The following is a 7,937-nucleotide window of genomic DNA, read 5'->3' on the forward strand; positions in this document are numbered from 1 at the left end:
ATATGCTGGTGCGGTTGGCCCTGGGTTCTTCCTAATGCAGGACAATTCCAGACCTCATGTGGCTGGAGTGTGTCAGCAGTTCCTGCAAGATGAAGGCATTGAAGCTATGGACTGGCCGCCCGTTCCCCAGACCTGAATCCGATTGATCACATCTGGGACATCATGTCTCGTTCCATCCACTGTCACGTTGCACCACAGACTGTCCAGGAGTTGGCAGATGCTTTAATCCAGGTCTGGGAGATCCCACAGGAGACCATCCGCAACCTCATCAGGAGCGTGCTCAGGCGTTGAAGGGATTTCATACAGGCACGTGAAGGCCACACACACAATACTGAGCCTCATTTTGACTTGTTTTAAGGACATTACATCAAAGTTGGATCAGCCTGTAGTGTGTTTTTCCACTTTAATTTTGGCGGTGACTCCAAATCCAGGCCTCCATTGGTTAATAAATTTGATTTCCATTGATGATTTTTGTGTGATTTTGTTGTCAGCACATTCAACTTTGTACAGAACAAAGTATTCAATGAGAATATTTCATTCATTCAGATCTAGGATGGGTTATTTGAGTGTTCCCTTTATTTTTTTGAGCAGTGTATTTCAAACTGAGACGCACATCTCCGGTTATATTCTAGATAACTGCCTTTCTGCAGCATGTGGTCGGCGGCACAGCACGCACTCTCTAGTGCCGTCCTCACGTGTGGTCAAGGGCACAGCAGGCACTCTCTAGTGCCGTCCTCACGTGTGGTCAAGGGCACAGCAGGCACTCTAGTGCCGTCCTCAATTGTGGTCAAGGGCACAGCAGGCACTCTAGTGCCGTCCTCAATTGTGGTCAAGGGCACAGCAGGCACAATCTAGTAACATCCAGTCCTATTGATGTCGCTGGTCTTCATCCGACACAATCATCCTCCTCTGCTTCATGTGGATTACACGTCCAACGTCAGCCACACAGCCTCTGCCATCACGCTCCTGCGCAGGCACACTTCTCTGCTCTGTGCGGAGAAAAGGCAGAGAGAAGTGCGCCTACGCAGAAGTGCAATGAAAGACCCTGTCTGGATGATGTAGGACACGTCATCCACTTGAAGAAAGAAGGACGGCAATCTCAGGAGGAGGCGCCGGATTAACACTAGAGAAACCCATTGGACGGGACCACCCTGTAGGTGAGTCTAATATAATTTTTTTTTTACGTTATGCAGATCGGCTTGGGGACTTATATACAGCATTCTAGGGCATACAGGTGGTGGTCGTACTTTATATGGGGAAAACCAGGTGAGATTCCCTTTAAGCAGGTTTTCATCTATGCAGCTTGTACAAGTGAACTTCATTGTTTCAAAAGTGGGTTACCTGTCTAAGCCATGTTATTATAGTACCTTTTACATGGTTTACACAAATGCATCATGGGCTTTTCCTGCACCATGAGTAAAATGAAAGGCTAAAATACAATGTGGAAACTTAATCAGAAATGTTTTATTTACATTCAGAACAGAAACAAATAACCATTACCACAGAAATCTCAAACGTTTAATTGTAGAAATAACATTTTAACATTATGTATAGAAATAATTCTAATTTTATAAAAGGTCATTTATGGGAGGATTGTGGGTAAGGTCTTTGGCTTTGCCCCAACCCCTCGGCCTGCCTCCGGTGTCTGATGTCTCAGCGTCCTGGAACGGAGATCATGATGCCTGCTTTGGATAGCAAATCAATAGCCTTGAAAAACCCGGGAATAAGGGAAGGGGGTCTTTGGGGAAATTGGTCTCGAATACAAGGCAGCGTAGAAAATTCTATTTTTTGGCTGTAGTCGACAACATCTCAGACCCAAGCATTGTTGACTACTGAGAGCCACTCATCCCAGAACCAAAAAGGAGACTGCCATCCACCCTCAGAAACATCTCAGGTGGGAACACCGCGTCATACCGAAGAGAATCTGCTAGATCCGTACCGGCGCTGGCGAGTTCGTTGATGCCAGGAGGGGGCTAGCCTAAAGGAAGGTCTCTTCTTTTCCTGGCGGGCCGGAGAGTTGTCCTTTTGGCTGCTGTTCTACACTGAAAATTTCCGAAAGTACGAAAAAAACCTGGACTGCGCGTCTCTTGGGAGGAGGGCATTTGGCCCTCTGTTGAGGAAACAAAATACTCTTAGCCCCCATGGCATTAGAGATCATCTTATCTAGCTCTTCGAAAAGACGGGAGCCCTGGAAGGTGAGGCTGGTGGACCTTTTGGAAGCTGAATCCACGTTCCATGATTTCAGCTATGAGGCCATGTGGATGGTGATGTTGCCGCCTGCCAGGGCTGAATAGGAGGCTGCAGGGGGGGGCACACTCTCGTTATAGGCAGTGAGGAGCTCCTGGGGAGGTGACATTGTGGGCAGACTGCAGTCCTGGCAGAGAGACCAGGTCTGACCTGAAGGAAACCTTTTGTTACAGGAGAAACATGCAAAATGAGACTCCCTGGGGTTAGGTATAGAGAGAAAAGAAAGAAACAGATGCTAGAGGGGAGCTAGGCTGTGGATAAAGAGCTGCCCCCAGTGGCAGAGGTTACTCAGACACTGCATCCTGAAGACCTTGAGAGGCTGAAGGTGGCGGTGATCCAGCAGAGCCAGGCAATGAGGCAGCAGAGTTCAGGTGAGCTGCGGCAGTGTTATAAACTGGCGACAGAAAGATGGCGCCGTGTAGAAGGAGGAGAAAGAGGCAGTAACAGGAAAAACACGTGCAGGGATCTTGCGCACCAGAATGCAAAGTGTTCCCTGATAGGTGGAGGGCGGAAAGCGCTGGAGAGCCAGCGTGCGTGATTGTTTAGGCAGCTAGGTGTGTGGCCCGGCCACCGGAGAAAGTCTAGACTGAAGTCTGGATTTTTAAAAGAGGTGCCGCAGGAGCCTCTGGAAAACGTGGAGGTGGTGAATCGAGCACCCTCACTGCCTGGTAGGATATATCTATAGTGAAGAACCTGAATCCTTCTTCGCAGACCGATGATGAAGCTGGGCATGAGATAGCCTGATCCTTCTGGATCTAGGGGGGCGAGCGGGCAGAAGAATTAGTGCCAAGGACAGTCTGCCAGGGAATCCCAAACACTCTTGTTGTGTTAGGGTCCTACCTCGTAGACCACAGAGGATACAGTAGTGAAACAATTCCACTGTCGCCCTCACAAACAGTATCTGAAAGAAAAAGGGGAATCATTAATATATAAAAAAAAATCCTACGGGTACATACACATTGCGTTCTGTGTCCCAGTCGGGGTATACGTCCGAAATCCGCAGCAAAACGGGGTCTGACGTATGCGCTGACGGGGGCCATAGACTGCAATGGTGATGGCAGAACGAACATGCACTTTTTTCGGGAGTGTACGCCTAGAGGAGGCGGACTCTCAGACACAGTAGACGTATGCCCCGACGGCGACACGGAACGCAATGTGAAAACACCCTAGGGTAGAGATGGGCCTGGGACCAGACCCATGTCTGCCTCCTACTGACACTAAGCTAAAACGGATTAGCTTCATGCCAGTTGATGATGCACCCTTCTGGGGAAGAGCTAAGTTTTTTTTGCATAGTGTCAGCAACATACACCAATGTTTTTTTGTGTCCCCCAATGAAACATTAACCCACCACCCCAAATCCCCACAGCATTAATCCCCCCACATCAACCAGAGGGCCCCAAAGCATAAACCCCCACCCCAAATCCCAGCAGACTGCCCTCTACAAACATTATCCCCCCCCCTCCAGAGGCCCAAAAGCGAGCACCATCCCCCACAGGAATGCACCATCATTCCGCCCCCCCCCTTCCCCAGAGCCCCCACAAACCTCCCAGAGCATCCCCCCAGAGCCCCCACAAACACGCAGCATGCCCTCCCAGAGCCCCCACAAGCCTACAGCATACCCCCCCAGAGCCCACAGCAAGCCCCCCAGATCATCCCCACAGAGCACCCAGAGCCCGCAGCATGTCCCCAGAGCCTGCAGCATCCCCCACATAGCCACCACCAGCCCCCAAACCTGCATCCCCCCCAGAGCCCCCACAGCACCCACAAACCCGCAGCATCCCCCCCCAGAATGCCCCCACAAACCTGCATCATCCCCCCCAAAGGCCCCAGCATGCCCCCAAAAACCCGCAGCACCCCCCCAAAGGCCCCAGCATGCGCCCACAAACCCGCAGCATCCACCCCAGAGGCCCCAGCATGCACCCACACACCCACAGCATGCCCCCACACACCCGCAGTATCCCCCCCAGAGCCCACAGCAAGCCCCCACCAACCCGCAGCATCCCCCCAGCATCCACCCACAGCATGCCCCAGAGCCACAAGCCCGCAGCATGCCCCCAGAGCCACCACAAGCCCGCAGCATGCCCCCAGCATCCCCACACAGCACCCAGAGCCCGCAGCATCCCCCACATAGCCACCACCAGCCCCCAAGCGTGCATCCTACCCAGAGCCCCCACAAACCCGCAGCATCCACCCACGAGCCACCACAAGCCCGCAGCATCCACCGAGAGCCACCACAAGCCCGCAGCATCCACCGAGAGCCCACAGCAAGCCCCCACAAACCCGCAGCATCCCCCCCAGAAAGCCCCCACAAACCCGCAGCATCCACCCAGAGCTCCCCGCTTCCCCCCAGAGCCACCACCAGCCCGCTGCATGCCCCCAAAGAGGCCGCACAAACCCGCAGCATCCCCCCAGAGCCACCACCAGCTCACAGCATGCCCCCAAAGAGGCCGCAGCATGCCCCCCCAGAGCCACCAGTTGCACCCAGCATCCCCCGAGCCACCAGTTGCCGGCAGCATGCCCCTACAGAGCCAGCAGCATGCCCCCACAGAGCCACCAGCATCCCCCCCACACCCCCCAGAGCCACCACCAGCCCCCAGCAGCATGCCCCCACAGAGCCAGCAGCATGCCCCCAGCATCCCCCCAGAGCCCCCAGTTGCCCCCAGAGCCACCAGCATCCCATCAGCTTCTCCCCAGAGCCACCAGTTGCCCCCAGCATCCCCCCAGAGCCACCACCAGCCCCCAACATCCCCCCAGAGCCACCACCAGCCCCCAACATCCCCCCAGAGGCCGCACAAACCCGCAGCATCCCCCCAGAGCCCCCACAGACCATCCAGAGCACGCAACATGCCCCCTGCGTCCCCACAAGCAAACAGAATTCACCCAGAGCCACCACCAGCCCGCAGCATGCCCCCCCAGAGCCAGCAGCTGCCCCCAGCATCCCCCCAGAGACACCAGTTGCCCCCAGCATCCCCCCAGAGCCGCCAGCTGCCCCCAGCATCCCCCCAGAGCCGCCAGCTGCCCCCAGAGCCATCAGTTGCCCCCAGCATCCCCCCAGAGCCACCAGTTGCCCCCAGCATCCCCCCAGAGCCACCAGCGTCCCCCCAGAGCCACCAGTTGCCCTCAGCATCCCCCACAGAGCCAGCACCAGCATGCCCCACAGAGCCAGCACCAGCATCCCCCACAGAGCCCCCACAAACCCGCAGCATGCCCCCCCAGAGCCCGCAGCATGTCCCCAGAGCCACCACCAACCCCCAAGCGTGCATCCCACCCAGAGCCACCACAAGCCCGCAGCATCCCCCACATAGCCACCACCAGCCCCCAAGCGTGCATCCCAACTAGAGCCCCCACAAACCTGCAGCATCACCCTAGAGCCCCCACAAAATGCCCCCAGAATCCGCCCCAGAGCCCCCACAAACCCACAGCATCCCCCCAGAGCCTCCCCAAGAGCTCACAGCATGCCCCCCCTCCCCAAGAGCCCACACAAACCAGCAGCATGCCCCCAGAGCCCCCACAAACCCACAGCATCCCCCAGAGCCCGCAGGATGCCCCCAGAGCATACCCACAGAGCACCCAGAGCCCACAGCATGCCCCCCCCAGAGCATCCCCACAAAGCACCCAGAGCCCGCAGCATGTCCCCAGAGCTCGCAGCATCCCCCACATAGCCACCACCAGCCCCCACAGAGCCCCCAAGCGTGTATCCCACCCAGAGCCCCCACAAACCCGCAGCATCCCCCCAGAGGCCCCAGCATGCCCCCCAGCATCCCCCCAGAGCCCCCACAAACCCTCCCAGAGCCCCACAGCATGCCCCCCCCTCAGAACCCCACAGCATGCCCCCCTCAGAGCCCCACAGCATGCCCGCATCCCCCACATAGCCACCACCAGCCCCCAAGCGTGCATCCCACCCAGAGCCCCCACTAACCCGCAGCATCCCCCCCACAGCCCCCAAAGGCCCCCCAGAGCCCCCACAAACCCGCAGCATCCCCCCAGAGCCCCCACAAACCCGCAGCATGCCCCCCAGAGCCCACAGTATCCCCCCAGAGCACCCAGAGCCCGCAGCACGTCCCCAGAGCTCGCAGCATCCCCCACATAGCCACCACCAACCCCCAAGCGTGCATCCCACAGGCCCCAGCATGCCCCACAGAGCCCCCACAAACCCGCAGCATGCCCCCCCAGAGCCCACAGCATGTCCCCAGAGCTCGCAGCATCCCCCACATAGCTACCACCAGCCCCCACAGAGCCCCCCAAGCGTGCATCCCAACCAGAGCCCCCACAAACCTGCAGCATCACCCCAGAGCCCCCACAAAATGCCCCCAGAATCCGCCCCAGAGCCCCCACAAACCCACAGCATCCCCCCAGAGCCCGCAGCATGCCCCCAGAGCCCCCCCAAGAGCCCACAGCATACCCCCCTACCCAAGAGCCCACACAAATCAGCAGCATGCCCCCACAAACCCACAGCATCCCCCCAGAGCCCGCAGCATGCCCCCACAAACCTGCAGCATCCCCCCCACAAACCCACAGCATCTCCCCGTGCCCACATAATGCCCCCACAAACCCGCAGCATGCCCCCACAAACCCACAGCATCCCCGATAGAGCCCACAGCATCCCCCTCAGAGGCCGCAGCATGCCCCCCAGAGCCCACAGCATGCCCCCACAAACCCACAGCATGCCCCCCCAGAGCACACAGCATCCCCAACAGAGCCCACAGCATCCCCCCCGTGCCCACATCATGCCCCCACAAACCCGCAGCATCCCCCCAGAGCCCACAGCATGCCCCCACAAACCTACAGCATCCCCTCAGAGCACCCAGCATGTCCCCAGAGCCCGCAGCATCCCCCACATAGCCACCACCAGCCCCCAAGCGTGCATCCCACCCAGAGCCCCCACAAGCCCGCAGCACTGACCTCCTCCTGCAGCTTCACCAGCAGCTTGTCTCCCAGTCCCTAGAACACGCCCTTAATGTACAATCAGGACACGCCCCCCAGAAATGACGTCATACCTGGAAGGAGCCCATACATTCTAGCATTTACCGAATAGAAAGAGGGATAAACTCTGCTCAGCGCCGGGAAATGTCTCTCCCCCCTACCGCCCCCAGCCACAGACATTTACCAGGAGGAGATGTCGGAGGGGGCATGAGGGCAGTGAGGGGCATTCAGCAGACGCCCGAGACTGCAGGGCAGAGACCCAAATCCAAGACTGTCCTTTGTATCCGGGGCTGTCCGCCGTGTCCGGGGCTGTCCTCTGTATCCGGGGTTGTCCTCCGTATCCGGGGCCGTCCTCTGTATCCGGGGTTGTCCGCTCTATCCGGGGCTGTCCGCTCTATCCGGGGCTGTCCGCCGTATCCGGGACTGACCTCTGTATCCGGGGCTGTCCGCTGTATCCTGGACTGTCCGCCGTATCCGGAGCTGTCCGCCGTATCCGGAACTGACCTCTGTATCCGTGGCTGTCCGCTGTATCCTGGACTGTCCTGTGTATCCCGGACTGTCTGCCGTATCTGGGACGGTTGCGACCTCTGGATTATTTGTGATCATTCACAGTCGGAGATGATAGAACTTTCTCATTATTACATAATCTTCTCTATACGACATCATGTCTGTAAGGCCATGTTCACACCTTGCATATATACTTTGTTTCTTTATTTCTGCAGGTCTCCACACCCAACTACACAATAACCATCTCCTCTGGTTATTAC

At 57.5% G+C, this 7,937-nt stretch overlaps 1 long non-coding RNA gene across 1 annotated transcript; it reads right to left on the bottom strand.

Moving 5' to 3' along the window:
- Positions 1-1,445: 1,445 nt before the first annotated feature.
- LOC141270775 (uncharacterized) lies at positions 1,446-7,210 on the bottom strand. Its single transcript, XR_012321739.1, has 2 exons — positions 7,150-7,210; positions 1,446-3,148 (listed from the first exon to the last, which is right to left on the bottom strand). It is a non-coding gene; the product is annotated as an uncharacterized lncRNA (long non-coding RNA).
- Between the last annotated feature and the right edge of the window lie 727 nt (positions 7,211-7,937).

This window comes from Phyllobates terribilis, unplaced genomic scaffold, assembly GCF_046119375.1.
Source record: "Phyllobates terribilis strain yellow unplaced genomic scaffold, ASM4611937v1 Scaffold_5__5_contigs__length_657084704, whole genome shotgun sequence".
NCBI lineage: Eukaryota > Metazoa > Chordata > Amphibia > Anura > Dendrobatidae > Phyllobates > Phyllobates terribilis.